Raw genomic sequence first — 19,251 nt, 5'->3', positions numbered from 1 at the left:
ACTTAACCAAACATTTTCAAACCAAAAGTATATAAACTTACCAATTGTTTATGGACATTTTTATAACGCGGATGCAGGTAGGCAGCGTCTCGTATATATCGATTTAGCCATATAATGCCGAAACCACAAGCCTACTGCAGCTTTATCTCTATCGGTGGGAGGTAGATACTTGATGCTTCCCGTCGTCAAACGCTCCAACGCCAAGCATACGAGAGGACCACAATCTCCTCTGGCTCCGCTCGTTTGTTGTGGCGCGGTCTCGTCTCTAATAACTGTAATATTGAGCTTCTTTGGCTTCTTGTTTCCAGAACGAGTCCAATAATTGATCGCATCCAAGAATTTAGCCAAATGAGAGCTCCATCCCTTAATAACATCTCTTAAATCAGCCAATGATATGTAATTTATCATGCTGTCATACACTATTGTCTTAAGGGATGGGAGCTGAAGCTCGACGAGAATCCAATGTTTACGTTCCAAAACAGGGATAAACACCTGCAATCATAAGTAATAATTCATTCATTTGCGCACTTATTTCATAAAACCTTTAAACTCAATCTAAAATAAATACTAACCTTATCGACCTCCCACCATGCAGGATAAAGTTTAGCTTGTCCATTGCCCAAATCAAATGATTCATTTCGTGCATTCTTCAAGTGAACGGCGTGAAAAGACGTCGGCATAATTGTATATCGTATATTTTTATTTTTCTTAAGTTTTCTTATTATTAGAAGACGTGTCACCCACGCATCGATATGCTGTTTTACAAAAAAGACATATATTAGTGACTTACATAAATTTAAAAAAAAATTAATCAAATTGAAATATAGAAAATATAAGACTTACCCCCCCATCGAAATAGCCATTGTCTTCGACCCCTAATAATACGCCCCACCAAGACCGATCAAGCAACAAATAGATATCATCGGTGAGCTTGCATATGTCAGTGAAACACCCCTGGCTCCGCTCATGTAGATAAAAATCAACAGCGGTCTTAGCCCAAAGGGTGTTATCCAGAATTGTGTCCGGTAGTTCTTCCCTCTCCTCTTCAGATACCGGTATGGTACTGGCCGGTAACTCATACAAGAGCCAACTTGAATCCATCATGTCCAGCACGTCAGAGGGTTTCTCAAGAAGCCTACATATGACGCCATGTGAATCGGGCTCTTGAATGGTGGGAGGGACCTCTTCAATGATGACAGTGGCCTCTTGAACGGTGGGAGGGGACTCTCGAGGAATGATAGGGGGGCCTCTTCAACGATAGGAGTGGACTCTTGAGGGATGACAGGCGAGTCGGGCTTCTTCTTGCGGTGTCTTCGCACTATTGGGGTGTACGGAGACTTAATAGCACGTGCACGCTGTCTGATGCGTGAACTCCGTCGTGCAAGCATAACCCGACGTAAAGCATCCACTCTATCGGGCCGCTAAATAATTAAATACAAAAATCAGTAAATAAACAGACATGATATTTAAACAGTGAAAACAAAGACAAATATGTTTCAAACTTGCATTGTATTCACCCAAGTCATTATTCTATCATAGTTCACAAAATGCATCAGATAACAAAGAAAAATATGTTTCAAACTAATACCCTGAAGTTAGTATTTGTCTTTGTTTTGTCTTTTGGTTGAAAGTAATTTATCCATTCAAGTTTCAATTTGCAGAAGAAGAAATAGTTTACTTTCGCAACACGAAACTTAAAATCGCAACGCGAAACCAAAATCGCAACGCGAAATGAAAATCGCAACGACATAATCGCAATGCGAAATGAAAATCGCAACGAAAGAATCGCAACGCGAAATGAAAATCGCAATGCGATTTTGGTTTCGCGTTGCGATCTTGTCGTTGCGATTATGGTTTCGCGTTGCGATTCTGTCGTTGCGATTTTCATTTCGCGTTGCGATTTTGGTTTCGCGTTGCGATTTTAAGTTTCGTGTTGCGAAAGTAAACTATTTCTTCTTCTGCAAATTGAAACTTGAATGGATAAATTTACTTTCAACCAAAAGACAAAACAAAGACAAATACTATTTCACAGTGTTAAAGAATACACAGTTTAGCAGAATTGGCAGCAACCGAACAAATTTACTTTCAACCAAAAGACAAAACAAAGACAAATACTATTTCACAGTGTTATAGAATACACAGTTTAGCAGAATTGGGAGCAACCGAACAAATTTACTTTCAACCAAAAGACAAAACAAAGACAAATACTATTTCACAGTGTTAAAGAATACACAGTTTAGCAGAATTGGCAGCAACCGAACAAATTTACTTTCAACCAAAAGACAAAACAAAGACAAATACTATTTCACAGTGTTAAAGAATACACAGTTTAGCAGAATTGGCAGCAACCGAACAAATTTACTTTCAACCAAAAGACAAAACAAAGACAAATACTATTTCACAGTGTTAAAGAATACACAGTTTAGCAGAATTGGCAGCAACCGAATAAATTTACTAAGCAATCTAAGTGAAATGGCTAATCTAAGTGAAATTACGAGTAAATTTATCATTAAGTTAAATATGGAAAATCTTAAACTTACCTCGTTGCGTAGAGTATGAACCTCATTCTGCAACGATACTATCATCTCACGTAGAGCGGCAACCTCACCACGTAAAGTTGACACCTCCACACGCCATGCACCATCGTTATCGCGTAGAGTACCGATCTCCTCACGCAAGGCATTGACCTCATCACGTAACTCCCTAGACTCATCCCGTTGAGGTGGAGGTGGAGAACAGGGAGATAGGAGTCGTGGCATCTTTGCCGGTCGCCTATCATGAGGTGATGGTGGAGAAGAGGCTCGATGATGTGACGGGATAGGTGATGGCTCTCGTTCTAGAGGTGTATAGTCGGGTCGATCGGGTGATGGCTCTAGGTGAGGTGATGGCTCTCGAATTGGAGGAAGTGGATGCTGCTCATCATCCGTGCCATCAAAAAAATTCTGACTAGCTTGCCACCAATCAGTGGCAAGCTCTTCCTCCGTGGGTGTCAGTCTTTGTAATGGAATGTTAGCCTCCTAAAATATAAAAACTCAAACAAAGTTAAACGTCTACTATTAATAACTTGTTTATATATTATGAAAGTATTTGTGTTAACTTACATTATTTATTGTGGCATATGGTATTAAGTCTTCCCAATCCAACAGAGTTTTCCTCTTCCAGGAAATAGCCCTGGGAATATCATTTGACGTTTTTATTGCATATGTACGCATGCTGGGGAAAGCCTCGAATATCCAAATCTACAAACAATATAATAACAAAATTAGTAATTGTTAAATAATTAATTATAATTTTAGAAACATTATATAGAAATTCTTACCTTAAAGGCCCAAACAAAGCCTGACAAAGTGTATTTGGACCCATCGCCCCGCAAACTTTTGCGGTCATCAAAGGCAGACGACAACTTAGTCCAGGTAGCTTTCCATATATACGAACCCCACGGAAACAGATTCCATGCATTCAGGTCCTCTACCAATATTATTAGCTCCCGATGAATAGGTTGTCTGGCCTCTCTGCCTAAAAAGCCGGCATACACAAGTAGTAGAAGGCATACTCGGACAACATCGACGTCATCCATCCGAGTGAAACCAGCTTTCTTATTAAACAATTTCTTCAGGTCGTCGACATGTAGGTTCGGCTTCTCCATTGACTCATCCGGAAAAACCCGGGATAACCATGATGGGCGGGCGATATGACGAGTGTACCGGCCTACATCATCGTGTCCGAATCGTAGACCAGTGATTAAGCAGAACTCCTTCCGCCCAAAACAAGTATACGCTGGTGGAAAATGAAACCATATCTCTTCCTCACCACGTTGTATACTGTCGGGTAGATTTGATGTCATGGTCTGAAGCCACAAATGGGTCAAATTAGCATCTCCACCCGGATGCTGTACTCTCAGCCATGGCCCGAAGCAGGTTTCCTCAAACAATTGTCTTTGAGCAGGTGAAAGCTTCTTTGCAATTGTAGTGGCCAGGCTGACTTTATTTCTCAGGTCAATTGAGCCGAAAAAAATTTCTACAAAAACAATAAACATACCAAGTTAGATATACCAAAAACTACACTGTGAAGATATACCAAAAACAATAAACATAAAAAGTAGTAGTTTATTCTTGAAACTAAAATTTGCAACTCTGTTTTGTCTTTTGGTTGAAATGAAAATCGCAACGAGAGAATCGCAACGCGAGATGACAATCGCAACGAGAGAATCGCAACGCGAAATGAAAATCGCAACGAGAGAATCGCAACGCGAAATAAAAATCGCAATGCGATTTTGGTTTCGCGTTGCGATTCTCTCGTTGCGATTTTCATTTCGCGTTGCGACAGTCATTCTCTCGTTGCGATTTTCATTTATCTCGTTGCGACTCTTCTGCAAATTGAAACTTGAATGGATTGCATTACTTCAACCAAAAGACAGAACAAAGACAAAGACAAATACTAACTTGAAAATCGCAACGAGAGAATAGCAACGCGAAATGAAAATCGCAACGAGAGAATCGTAACGCGAAATGAAATCTAAGTGAAATGGTTAATCTATTATTGAAATGACCAGTAAACTTATCATCAGTTTCAATATGAAAACCTACAATAATGCAAACATTTCAAAATAAAAATAATTAAAAAAACTAACCCTCGGAGGTTGATTTTCCATTTCTGAATATTGTGAGGGATTTCTGACCGTGAATGGTTGTGAGGGATTTCGCCGGAGATGGGGACGGAAATCTTCGGAGATGGGGACGGATTTCTTCGCCGTAGAGAGTGAGAGATGGAGATGGGACTGAGTTGTGATTTTAGGTTTTAGGTTATGAGTTGCGATTACGGGATTTTGTCTTAATATTCTTTTTGTAATTTGAAAATAAAATACGCGTAGCGATTATAATGGCGCTTTAAATATCGCGTTGCGATTTACGGATACGCGTTGCGATTTTATGTATTATCGTTGCGATTTACGGATACCCGTTGCGATATACGGATACGCATTGCGATTTACCCATACGCGTTGCGATTTACGGATACACGTTGCGATTTACGGATACGCGTTGCGATTTATGTGTTCGCGTTGCGATTTTCATATTCGCGTTGCGATTTTGGAAAATCGCAATGCGAATTTGTACTATCGCATTGCGATTTTCAAGAATCGCGTTGCGATTTTGGAAACTGATTTGCGATTCTGGGGATCGCGTTGCGATTTTTATTTCGCGTTGCGATTTTGTTGGTCATTTTGGCAAATCCAAAAAAAGTTGGTTAAAATCGTATATTATAACTTTTTTTTGGTCACTGAGGCGATTTTCTCTTTTTTTTATTAGTACGAGGTGATTACAATATAACATATGTTTGAAAGACTTTCAAACATTTGACAATGAATGCTCAAGTACTCATTCTAATGTCGTGCTCGGATTCGAGAACTCTAGGGATAATAATAATTCCTTCAACCACTGACATCATTCGTGCTTAATTTCCAAAAAGGAGATTTGGCACTTTTGTTTTAGTTACAATTTCCTTATCTAATTAGAACAAGTTTCATACTATAAATCACAATTATCCAATTGTTCTTCAGCACAAATTGCAGTCTTTGGTAATCAAAGAGCCTCTAAGTACCAAAAAGTAAAGGTAAATGATGATTGTAAATATTCAGTTTGGATTAAAATTCAAGGAAATGGGATTAGCTAACATAATAACCCCTAAGAATAAAACAAACCCATATTCAATTTCACGGAAACTATAAACAAAGTTAAAACCGTTTTTTATGCTCAATTGTAACTCTTCTTTTAGGGTCATTGATTCTATTATAAATAGTTTTAAATTGTGATTTGGAAATGATGATTGTGTCCACACTATTTAGCCTATAAAAAGTAGACAATTTTACTCATTTGAAGACAATCCCTAAGCAATTGTTTGCTTTAGAAACACTACTTTGGTTTTTATAAAAAAAAAAGTGTTATTTTGAGTTGAGAGAAGAGTAGTACCACTAGAGTTCACTCTTATTTTTTGGATGTACGCAATTTGGTGAGACGTGCTAACTTTAAGAGGTCATTCGTCCATTGTAGCGATTACACACATCGGGACGAATTCGCTTCTAAGACACTGGTTAATACCAAGACACGATTAATCGGTTCATCCATTCTTTGGATCATATAAACGTTTCCTTAAGTCATAATATGCTTTTGAAAATTGCTGACGTTTGGTATGCATATTGAAAAGAAAGTGTTTGAAAACATTATTTAAATAGCATTCAATTCCATGATAATGGAGGAAGCTTAAAAGCGTTCAGCTGTTTAATGGAGTGATGCATTGAGCAAGGAACCGCGTGTTAGAAAATTATCAATAATTTAAACGTTTTTAATTCAATTTTAAATGTTTGCAATAGTATTTGCACAATTGTTTAATTTTCTATTGATGAAAATAACAGATGGTGAAAACAAATAAGTAGGATTGTATGATTTTATTTTTGTGAGTGATCTGGGGAGTTATAGTTTGATAATGAAGCATGTTGTTTATCAGCTGAACGTTGTTGTTTCTGCTATCTCATCGTAGCAGGTTGCTATGCTACCAGTTGCTTTACTTGAACTCTTAATTTTCCAAAAAAAAATTACAAAAATTAAACATTTTATTTGAGAAGTATATGATCTCGCTGCTCTAAGTTTATTACAATTCTTCATCTCTTCTTGTCTCCTTTCAAAATTCGTACAGAATAAATAACATATAAAATATAATAAAATAAAACATTTATATTCTCACATCAATTGCACCAGTGGTCTAGTGGAAGAATAGTACTCTGCCACGGTACAGACCCGGGTTCGATTCCCGGCTGGTGCACATTCGCTTTTGTTTTTTTTCTTTCTAGTAGGGCTTTTCAAATCCCCCCATCCCTTCTCAGCCGCACGATTCTTTCTTCCGCAGTTCTTTTCCCTTTTCTGCAAGGTAAATCATAAGTTTCCTCTTTACGAATCAAGGTTTAGCTTTTGCTTTGTTTATTCGATCAATTGTTTATCGGACTATCAATAAGACGACCAGTCTGAGCTATGTTCAAGTTCCGCTGAATTGTTATAGTTACTGTTTTTTTGTGTGTGTTGTGCTCTAACAAGAAAAGCCTCGGCTCATTAACAAAATAAAGAACAAAAAAGGATCAAAAGATGGTTGAGGAGCAGCAGAGTGTTGACATTCCTAGAACTGTATATATGCCTTGAACTGTAAAATATGTTTCTTAATGTCTTTTTCCCTTTTGTTTATGGTATGACCGATCTTGGTCACCAATTTAAAAATTAAGAGTAAATGGTCCCTCACATTATCGGTATGTCCGGTTTAAATCTCTCTGTTATTAATTTTTGTTAACCCCCTTTTTTTTAAGTTCCTAACATAGTTGAGAGATTAAAATTAAACGGGAGTTAATGGATCACAGACTAAAATCGAACGGATCGATAACATTACGGACTAAAATCGAACGGATCGATAATGTCAGGGACCATTTCCCCTTAATTTTTAAATTGGTGACCAAAGTCGGTTAGACCAAAGTCGGTTAGACCAAAAACATAGGGGACTATTCGCATAGTTTACCCTTCTTTCTAATAAGCCAAATTTAAATTATGATATGTACATATTACCTAAAATTTAATATCGTATTTTAAATATATCTCATGTGAATTTTGATTTAATAATTAAAACATAAAACTAACAATTATGCTATTAAAGGTTCAATCTGAATATGTTGAGCATTATTAAATATATAAAGCGTTAATAAAATTTAAAGTAAGCAAAGCACCAGTGGTCTAGTATTAGAATAGTAACATGCCACGTGTACAGACCAAGGTTTCGATACCCGGCTGGTGCAATCGATTTTACTTTTTTCTACGTTATCATCATTCTTTCTTAGGGGTAATGCTTGTAAAATTTCCTCATTCATTTGTACTATTCTTATCCACCCTAAGTTTCTGGTCTATGTTCATTTCAACAGGAAGGAGCTTAATGATGTTCGGATGCATATTTTTGCAACTAAAATTATCCCTTCCTTAGGTTCTTCATTAAGGCGACTGCTTAGCACCGGTTCCACTTGAGTCGCGTTCTGTAATTCTCAACATCCATTTTCTCTTCTTCATAGCCTACTGATATTGCAACTAAAATCCAGAGCAGAAGTAACATTGATTCACTGAAAGTAATGCTCACTGAAGAAGAATATTTGAAAGAAATTACGGATGCGGTTTGTATTAATGATTTAGTAGGCTTTGGTTACATTAGTGAAGGGTTCAGTGAGAGCAGAAGTCTGCATCACCAAAATTAGTTTTACATAAATCAACATGAAAATTTGAAGTAGAAGAATAAAAACATTTATAAATCATTGCTAAACCAATAGAAGAGATGAAGCATTGTAGTAGACATTGAGCAAAGAAAACATAGTGTAAAAATTTATTGAAATTTTGAGATTTTTGTTTCTCCAAGTTGAGCAGCTGGTAGAAAACTGCTACCAGTCTTTAGCTGATAAACATCCTAATTCATCACATAAACAGTGAAGAAACTAAGCAAAACAAAACCCAAGATTCTATTATCTATTAAACTGAAAAGAACAACTTAGATATAACCAGTAAAAACAGCGAACCAAGCTTCCAAGATATATTGGCCATGAATATGTATCAACAAAGTGCGAAAAAACATCATGCACTTCTCAGTGGAAATGACCCATCTAAATAATTCTGGAATGACCCATCCTCTCTCTAGTGCATGTTAGTTTAGAGCAGGGATTTCAACTGCGGTTGCAGTACAACAAGGGTGAGATGGACCCTGAAAACGAATCGTTCGAAAGATCTAATGTACAGACATTGGATGGCAAACAAGGTAATGAGCCCTGGAGGAAGTTAGAGCTCAGATTAGGGGATGATGCATAACCAGGAGGATTTGTGTTGAGAATTTGAGCAACTTCCCCTTATATTGATTGTGATAAATATTCATAAAAGAACAGAGATGAAAGATGAGAACTTCAAACCAGTCAGGAATTGTATCAACGACCCCAAGTTCCAAATGTAGTTGCTTGCTTAAACTCAGGATCACTAGTTCCAAATGTACAGACATTGGATGGCAAACAACACTCCTTTCAATTATTAAGGCCATTTGATGTGTTCAAATCACATAAATTTTTGAATTGACCAAGTTGATTGCTCAGGAGGCCTCTGGGATAATAATCACCCTTTTAACTATTGAGGTCGCTTGGTTCATGCATCCAAAAGAAATAATTTTTTGATTAATCTGGGGTAAGTACATTATAGTATCTGTTTGAAGATAACTCTCGACCATTTGACATTAAAACACTTACACCCTTGACATTCATGGTCTCGAACCAGAGACCTCAAGAAATAATAACAACTCCTTTACTACCTCAATCGCTTGGTTGGTGCACCTAAAAGAAATAATTTATTATAAAAGCTGGTTGAGTTAATGCAAAGATATATAAATCAAAATCATAGTAAGACACTCCGCGTTTAACTAGGAATGCAAAGATATATCATGGAGATTAGGCGTTAATGAGAGAAGCTCCACCTTCTCTCTAAAAATCAGGCGTTTTAGAAATTTTTTTTTGTCTTTATTCCTTTTCTTTTCTCTTTGATGGCAAGTAAGGTGAGAAGATCTGTTGGAAAAAATTATGTCACAATGATCATTTTCAACATTCCAGAGTGTCTTCATCACCAAGGTCTTTGGTTATTTTTCGATAAATATGGCGAGGTGGTGGATTATTTCATCCCTAATAAAACAAGCAAGGGAGGAAGTAGGTTTGGCTTTGTTCGTTTCACCAGACTGGAGGATGCAAGGAAGGCTATCAACTTTGTTGATAGATCTTGGATTCAAGGTAACAAAGTTAGAGTTTTCATGGCGAGATATCATCCTCATGATGTTTTCTGGAGGAAAAAGTCTCTGATCCATATCCAGTCAAGGGCAAGAGTTTAGTGGAGGATGTTAGTCATACTGAGGCTCCCATTGTTGGTTCTGTTGACGAGGATAAGCTCTCAACTCTCAAAGATAGCTTGGTAGGATGGTGCAAAAATTTTATTAAGATGAAAGAGTTGGCTGCTATTATGCACAAAAAAGGCATTGTTGGTCCGAAAATTATGAGATTAAGTGGGCTAGCAATTTTAATCTTATTTGAAGATACAAAGAGTAGGGACATTACTCTACATAATCAGATTGGGGCGTTGAATAAATGTTTCAACAGAGTGGAAGTTTGGTTGGAAGATTTTAAGTGCAACAGCCGTCGGGCATGACTTTCGTGCAAAGGGATCCCTCCGTTTGTGTGGAGTCTCTCCACCTTCAGAAATATTGCACTCAAATGTGGAGTTCTTATATTCATTGAGGAAGGGACCTTAAATAACAGCTCTTTTGATAGGGCTTTACTACAGATCATCACGAACTGTCAAGCTCGTGTGGAAAAATCCATTATTTTGAAAGCCAGGGATAGGCTCTTTATAGTTCATGTTTCTGAGTTTGAGTTGTGTTTCAGCCCACAATCTATCTGGATAGAGTCGTCTTCGATGGAAGAGGCAGTCGCCTCCCCGTTATCCAAGGTAGGGGAGCTCGTTGGTGTCTCTTCAGTTAAGTTTCCCGAGTTGGAGGTGTGTGCTGAAGAAGCAGGTAGAAACGTTCACTCATCGGAGGTGCAGTGTCCCGAGAGGTGTTATGAGGATGAAGAAAATGTTTTCTGTTGTATGGGGAGTAGTACTAGAGGTTGCTTCTTGTCGGGTGAGGGCGAGAAGGACGTGAACATAGGCGAGGAAATGATGATGGGTCTGAGGAGCGCCGTTACGGGTCAGGGGATGGTTCATTCGCAATTTGAGGAAGTGGGGGAACACGAGTCAGTGCTGGTGCACTCGGAGAGAGAGGCAGTTGATGTCTATAAGGATAGTTGTTTGCCTGCACGTGGCTATGAGGCTTCAAATGATTATTTTTCTGATTTCCCCATATTGGATGGTTGAGTTGAGTCAAAGGTGGTGGACAATGTGTTAAAGAGGGCCTTATAAATAATTGTGCTTTTAATAGATTTAATGGTAATGCCATGCTGAACCGGGGAACAAAGGAGGTGGAACACGAGATAGTGCTAGTTTTTTAGGAGAGTGAGGCAGAAAATGACAACAAGAATTGTTGTATGACATCATGTGCTAATGAGGAAATGAAGGATTTTTAATTGATTTGCCCATCAAAGGTGGTGCACGAACTTTGAGGGATGATTCATTCTCGCACATTTCCAGGCAGAAACACAGAGTTAAGGAGGGAATTATAATAAATATACCTCTCTCCATTCTTTTCATGTCAAAATTCGGCTCCTCAAAGGAAGAATTATCACTGCCGAAGCAAGTTTAAATAGAAGAAGATGCAATGCGAGGATCCTACAGGCAGATTCCTTTATGATTTGGAATTTTCAGCATTGGGGCAGAGTCTAAAGAAGGTGGAGACAGACTCCTTATAGTTAGGGAAAGATCTGGATTTTGAGTCTAAAGGCTCATTAGTGGTTCAGATTTCGGAAGATTACGACAATGGAAGTTTTGGAAGATGACTCGCATATGATCTTTGTTTTTGGAGTTAGAAGTTCGGATTGTCTACGACGACAAGATGAACAATATTTGGCAGTAAGGAGGAGATTCGAAGCTTGCTCCTTTGCATCCGTTTTATGTGGAAACTCTTGGCCTTTGTGGTTGATCTTGGTGTATATGGATTGAGTCGTTTGTTTTTTTTTTGCTTCTATTAAAGTTGTTTTGTGTTGTGGTTTCTTTCGGGCCAAGCTCAAGTTTTAAGTCTGGTCAGTCTTATTTGAGGCTGTTGTTGTAGCTAAAGTGGATTAGGCAGAGTTAATGTTGTTATTTAGGGTTGTTTTTTTTATTGTTTTTGGTGTTCTGTTTATGATGGGGGTGGATTTCTGGTTGTATCTTGTAATTTCTTATGTTCAATGAAATCCTAAGGCACTCTTTTCCTCCTTCCGATGATTAAGGAGTTTTTCTTTAAACTCCTTTAATCAAGAAGGGGTTTTTTAACTAGGCCTTCAATTCCTATAAAAAAAATCATAGTAAGACACTCATTATTAGGGGTGAGCATTCGATCGAGTCAAGTCGAGTCAAAAAATTTCGAGTTATTTGAGTTGACGAGTCGTATTTTATAACTTGAAGTTGACTTGAAATTTTTTCGAGTCGAGTCGAGTTATTCGAGTTTCTATACAAATTTAATTGTAATTATTTATAGTATTAGAATACGGATTTATTCCAATTTTTTTTGCTTTCTCTGACCATATAAGATATATATATATTTCTTCATATTATTTTCACATTACAATGTTATTTAATATATCACATACAATCTAAAATTATAAAATATATTTACAATATTATATTTCAAAGAAGGTGTTTTGAGGATAAAAGATTAGCGAGAGTATAAAAGAGTCAAAGAATTGATGTGAAGAAAGAATTTGTAAACAATTGTAGTGAAAAGACTAAATTGAGTAAAATGCAAAGTTAAAGGACTAAATTAAAAAAGAGAGTGTGTCTTTTTAGTAAAAAAAATAAGATTAAAGTTACATATGTATTCTATAGTAATAGGGAGCATGTGATTTAAATTTGGTCAACAACGTACTTAAAATGAATGATGAATTGAAGAAATACGGAAATTTTGCAAATTGAGGGACTAAATTGAAAAAATAAAAAATTTATTATCAAAAGTTGAATTAAAAGTATATATATATATATATATATATGATGATTTAGGAGCATGTGGTTCAAATTTGGTGAAAATTTGAGTTAAATAAAGGAGGAATCGAAGGAATAGGAAATCAGGGACCGAATCGCAAATCTATCAAAATACTCATCTAATCTTCGATCTTTCGAGTTACTCGAAATTTTGAAATTTCAACTCGACTCAAACTCAAAAACCGAATTGATAATTTGAGTTGAATAGGATAACTCGACTAGAATAACTCGAAATTGAAAAAAAAATCGATTTTTCGAGTCAAGTTGAGTTTTGTTCCCCCTTAGTCATTATTTCGTTACATAACACACACAAAACAAAAACAGTAACAAATTGATGTAAACAAGTACTAGAAGGGAAGTTGTTATTTGATGATGGAGTATACAGCTTGAAAAACAGTTAGAGTCAAAATAATAATGAAAAACACTTGAGAAACAATGGCCCAAGGTTTCCCAAAATAATTATGCATGTAGAAAGCATGCCACCAATGGCGGCAATAATCATTTACTTGGTTGCAAAGGTCGTGATTATGGAATTCCTTCACAAAACCATCAAAATGAAGCTTCTTCAAGAATTTTGTTGCGTCGTCAAGGTTCAACCAGTTATCTATGATATCTTTCTTACAAAGGACCTCCATGTCGTCGGTTGTATCGATGAGGTTATCAAGGAGTTTTGCATAAGAAGTCAGTCTTGGAATGCAATTCGGATAACATTGCTCGAAGCTGATGAGGTTGCGGAAGACGGTTTCCATCGTCTCTTGGATTAGCAAAGAAGGGATTTCGAGAACACCGTTGTTGAATTTTATGTCCAAGATGCTTTTCGACTTGACTTTCTTGAAGCTAACTCCAGCTTCTTTTAGTTTAGATGCCGAAGGGATTGGCTGCCATCCTGAATAATCACTCTGGTCGTCTTTTTCGGACGGTGAAACCAAAGACATTCTTAAAAGGTCGATGATATGTTTAATCTCTTTCCCTAAGAAAATATTTTGGTCCATGGGGGGTGCATCCGATGAAAACATGTTCCCGAAGAATTGGATGGCAAGTTGAGCCAAGGACCTGGTTAGATTAAACAAGGTTTCAAGCACCATCCATGGCACTTGATATTCTAGCATCAAGCATCTTGCCGGAACAGCTCAATAAGACATGGTGAAAATGGGATCATCTTCGTCTCTTTTGAATTCATCTGCATCTTGCCGGAACAGCTCAATAATAAAGCAACCATCCAGCACCAAAATCTTTACGAATTCTTTATCACTGAATTCAACCGGACCCCCATAACATTCACGAGCATCAAGCTGGATTTCTCCGATAGCTTCTTCCAGCTGGATTAGGGGAACAATGAATGAGGCCTTCAAGATACTTCAGCTTGAGTTTGTGTCCCTTTTGAGTGTGTTCGGCCATAGTGGCAGGGCCCGATGGAGAATACATCAGGAACATAAGCCTGTCTACTATGCCTGTAAAGTATGATTGGGGTTTTGAAGATGCAACACTTGCAGGACATGATAAAATCATCGGATTCCATTGTTTCATAAGATGATATCAAGTCTAGGACATCAATTTGAAGCTTTGAGGCTTTCACATATATAAATTACTGAAAGTTCAACTATACAAAGTAAACTTAAACCATACCAATAAGTTGATAATACAACATACAGAAACGAGAGAAGAAATCATCCCTTCCACTTTACGGCATTTGTTCCCAAAAGTATCCCTTAGTGACGCGACCATGTCATTCGTGGTCATAGCGTTCTAACATCTTCAGTTGGTCTACTGGTGGATCGTTAGGCATCCAATCTTCTTTCTTTTTGCCTATTTTACACCTTTTATCTACATTGAGAGTACTCAGAAAGAAATGAGACATTGAACTATAGAACAGGGGAGACCCCAACCTCTCTATAAAAAAATATATTGTTTTGCTTTGCCTTTCTGATTTGATGTTTACAAAAATGGGAAGAGAAACAATATCCGATCTTTGTGGAAATTGGAGAAGAATTAATTGAGAAAATAGCTGCTTAAAATCAAATTTAATTTGTGATCGAAGATAGAAAATAAAATAATGAATGCGTGAGCAACGACTGAAGCAAAGTTGAATAAGGAGTTAGGATTGTTAAATTCGCTTCAGGAGTAGTATGCAGAATATTGCTTCAAACAATGCTATAGAGCAGCAAAATTGTTCTACAGTGGCGTTTTGAGGGTAAACACCACTGACTTTAAACATATAGTGGCGTTTACATACTAAACACCACAAAATGGTAACTTTAGCGGTGTTTTTAGACAAACGCCGTAATAGGGTTAGTCTATAGTGGCATTTTTTCAACACAAGCCGCAATAGTGTAGTACTTTTGCAGCTTTTTTATACAAACGTAGCAATAGGTTCATCTTTAGTGGCGTTTGCTAAACAAACGCTGTACCGGAGAAGTACTATAGCAGCGTTTTTACAAAAATGCCGCAATAGAGTTAATTTATATTGGCGTTTTTTCAATAAACACCGCAACAAATTAATAGGTCAGCGGTGTTTTTGTATAAATGTCGCAATAGGGTTCATCTATAATGGTGTTATTTTAATAAACGCCGCAACATATTAGTATTTAAGCGGTGTTTCATAAACGCCACGATAACTCGTACTTTGTGGCGTTAATTTGAAAAACGTCGCTACAGATATGTACTTTAAACGCCGCAATGTTTTATAATTTTAATCGTGCGAAACCTTTTCCCCTTTTCCTTTTTCCCATCTCCGTCGGACATACCCAAATACCGACGTAGAAAAGCTGCTGCTCGTTGCCACTCGAAGTCGTCGATGCCTCCATCGCTACACCATCTCTTTTGAACCTCTTCTTCCCTCCTATTCCCTAAAAACTTGCATCTCTTTCACAGCAAAATCCCCAGCAGCAGGCGCAACATCACAACAAAATTCCCAAATCCAGGTATGTTTGATTCGGATTTTCGTTTGTTCTTTTTTTAGAAAGTTTAATTTGTTTTTTAATTAAGCATGTCCTTGTTGATTCATTACTCAGAATACAAAAAAAAGGAAAGAGATTTAACGAACTTGACAAATATCTCTGGTTACTTATTAACCATCGTTACACCATCTCTTTTGAACCTCTTCTTCCCTCCTGTACTCCTTATTGTTTCATACAGGTTTGCATGTGACTTGTTAGTCCCACTTGTGAGCACATGTAGTTGATAGGCATGTATTTCTTCAATGTTACTCAGAATTGGATTGTAAGTGTCGGATACAAAATTGTTCTTTATTGATATGTTATACCTTTTCAAAAAATAGATGGTATTTGGAGGGGGGCCTTGGAGAGTGTAATATCCTCGTATTCATGTACATAGATATGCTTCTGACTCGAGGTATTTGAATAAAAAATAAAGAGTAACAGCAACATAGATTTTCCTTCGTCTGCCTCATTAAAGGTGCAGATAGCTCACTCCCTCACTCCTTTTCCTTGTTGATAGCAGAATTAACACCTCATCCGACCTCAACCAATGTCTGTATATAATTTATTTCCTAAAAATGTCCAGTACAAAAGCCTTCAAATTCAAGTCGCCAGTCAAAAGGAATTGAGTAAGAAATGCTAAATGACTTGTGTCTTAAGATTTCTGCCCTATATAGATAACAAAATGACAAAAAAAGGCAGTTTATTATTTATGTGTTATCATGTGTCAAATAAGCACTGTTTCTATCAAGTTTAAAATTGCATAGAGTTGAAATATTCATATGATAAGATTTCACTATAGTTGATTCTTATGAACATGTACTAGTTATGTCATAAAATTATGTGAATGCAACATGTTGATAAATAAGAGGTCCATGGTTTCCAGTTTCATTTCAGCATTTAATAAGAAAAATATTGGACTTTATGTTCATTCCCTTTGTTTTGAACATTAGTATAAATTCAGATATTTGGATAATGAATAGTTTTCTGAAGTGTATTGTTTGCTATGGTTGCTTAGGTGTTGTAACGTATTCATGAATTGGTTAAATTTCTTTTATTAAGCTTTCTGGATATAAAAGCTTTTTGTTTACTTTCCTCATACAAGGTTTATTTATTCTGGATATAAAAACTATATAGTTTTTGAGTGAGAATTGTCCTCTACTACTTAGATGTGAATAAAAGCTGACCCAAATTTACTTGAGGCATGTTCTTAATTTCTTTTTAAACCAGCTATTGGAACCAAAAACACTTGGATGTAACACCCTTGTCCGTCCCTTATTTCACTTTGTGTGTTTGTTTTGGTTTTGAGCCGGTATTGGAGTTTAATATAAAGATAGGGATTATGAGTTTTGTTATGACAATGGAAATGAGTTGACTTTCAATAACAATATAAATGAAAACTCAGCTAGTGTTGTTTTGGAAATACATTTGGCTTATGTTTAGGTTCTAACTTTCTCTATAATATTAGCAATTAACATTTGAAATTGATATTCCAGAAATACAAAATGGATAAGAGTTGGATGGATTTATCAAGGGTAAGCGACGAATATCGAAATGGAGTATAAACTTTTCTAAATTTAGTTTTTGTGATTGCAAGCCAAGAGAATATAATTTTTTGCCCTTGTAAGAAGTGTTCTAACATTAATTGGCACATTCGTGAAGTTGTGTACGAGCATCTAGTTGTTTTTGGATTTGTTTGTGGGTATAGAAAATAGATATTTCATGGAGAGTTTATATCTGATAGATCTTTTTCCACTAGTTATTCGACTTATCCTGCTACTTCTCACCATCGATCTGTTAGAGAAGATGACATGGAATGTATGTTGCGAGATGCATTTAATATGCACAATCATCATCAATCTGTTACAGAAAATGATTGTGACAACGATGTTAATGATTTCACTGAGATGGGAAGAAATGGATGTGCTGAAGAGCCAAATGAAGAAGTGGCAAAGTTTTACAAGTTACTTAATAAAATGAATGAAAACTTTATGAGGGATCAAAATATTCAAAGCTATCTTTCTGTATTCATCTTTTCCACTTAAAATGCTTGGGAGGGTGGACTGGTAACTCTTTTACGTAATTGTTAGAGTTTCTTGGAGAAATGTTTCAGTTTGCAAAAATCCTTTAATCATGCAAAGATATAAAGAAAATGATAAAATATTTGGGTCTTGGATATGAGAAAATTTATAGTTGTCCGAAAGATTGTATGTTGTATTAAGGTGATGAAAAAAATAAAGAGTCTTGTCATGTATGCGGAAAATCTCGATGGATGACTAGGGACTCAAAAAATATGAGCGAGGATGAAGTTAAAGTACGATCAATAAATAAATCGATAAATATTCTGTGATATTTTCCTCTCATACCTAGGTTATAATGACTTTTTATGTCCTTCAAGACTGCTGAGTCTATGAGGTGGCATCGTGATGGAAGAACCAATGACGGATTATTACGACATCCTACAAATTATTTAGCTTGGAAGTCATTTGACAACAAGTTTCCAAGTTTTGTGAGAGATCCTCGAAATGTCAGGCCCAGTCTTGCAACTGATGGGTTTAATCCTTTCAAAATCATGAGTACTTCATATAGTACTTGACATATTATACTTGTTCCATACAATTTGCCTGTGGATTTGCATGAAACAATCATATTTTATCTTATCCATGATAATCCCTGACGAGAAAGGTCCCAAAAATGATATTGATATTTATATGCAGCTGCTTATTGAAGAGTAGAAAAAGTTATGAGAAGGGTTGAAACATATGATGTGTTGAATAAGGAGAACTTTAATTTACACGTGACTTTATTATGGACAATTAATGATTTTCCTGTGTATGCAAATTTATCTGGTTGGAGTTTCAATGGTCGTTATGCTTGTCCTTGTTGTACTGCACAAACATGTTCGAAGTGGTTGTTTAATGGAAAAAAGTTCTTTTATATGGGACATCGTCGGTGGTTAGCTGATAATCATAGATTTAGAAGTCAAAAAATATGTTTGATGGTACTAAAGAGTTTCAGAAAGCTCCTGACCAAACAATCGGGTTTGATATATTCTCCATGTTGAAACATATCAATTTTACTTATGGAAAGATTAATCAACCACCGAATACACGATCAAAGAAAAAGGCAAAGCATGTGTATGATTGTGATGTTGACCAACATAGTGATGATGAGTCTGATGAAGAGGATGATCCAAATGAGGTAGACTTGTAGAAAAAGATGAGTATATTCTTCGAGTTACCTTATTAGAAGGATCACATTTTGAGACATAATCTTGATGTAATGCACATTGAAAAGAAAGTTTGTGAGAATATTATCGGGACCATTCTCAATGTCGACAGAAAATCTAAAGATAATTTAAAGAGTCGACTTGACTTAGTCGACATCAGAATTCAGCATGGTCTTCATCTGCAATTACATCCTAATGGAAAATATTTATTGTCGCCTTCTATTTTTTCTCTTTTGAAGAAAGAAAAAGAAGTGTTTTGCACGGTGTTAAAGGATATAAAAGTCTCAGATGGGTATGCATCAAATATATCTCGATGTATCAGTGTTAAAGATCGAAGACTTATTCTTTAAAGTCACATGATTATCACATATTAATG

At 36.4% G+C, this 19,251-nt stretch overlaps 1 protein-coding gene, 1 non-coding gene and 1 pseudogene across 2 annotated transcripts in view; 1 reads left to right on the top strand and 2 right to left on the bottom strand.

The window, feature by feature from the left end:
• The window catches only part of LOC120177286 (perakine reductase-like), a 65,643-nt gene that overhangs the window by 6,959 nt on the left and 39,433 nt on the right, over positions 1-19,251 (bottom strand). The gene's annotated exons all lie outside the window — the stretch shown is intronic.
• On the top strand, positions 6,746-6,816 carry TRNAG-GCC. The gene has a single exon. It is a non-coding gene; the product is annotated as a tRNA-Gly (tRNA).
• LOC120177475 lies at positions 13,073-14,264 on the bottom strand (annotated as a pseudogene).

This window comes from Hibiscus syriacus, unplaced genomic scaffold, assembly GCF_006381635.1.
Source record: "Hibiscus syriacus cultivar Baekdansim isolate YM2019G1 unplaced genomic scaffold, ASM638163v2 tig00003435_pilon, whole genome shotgun sequence".
Lineage (NCBI taxonomy): Eukaryota > Viridiplantae > Streptophyta > Magnoliopsida > Malvales > Malvaceae > Hibiscus > Hibiscus syriacus.
The sequence above is the reverse complement of the archived record's forward strand: the minus strand, read 5'-3'. Positions and strand labels throughout refer to the sequence as shown.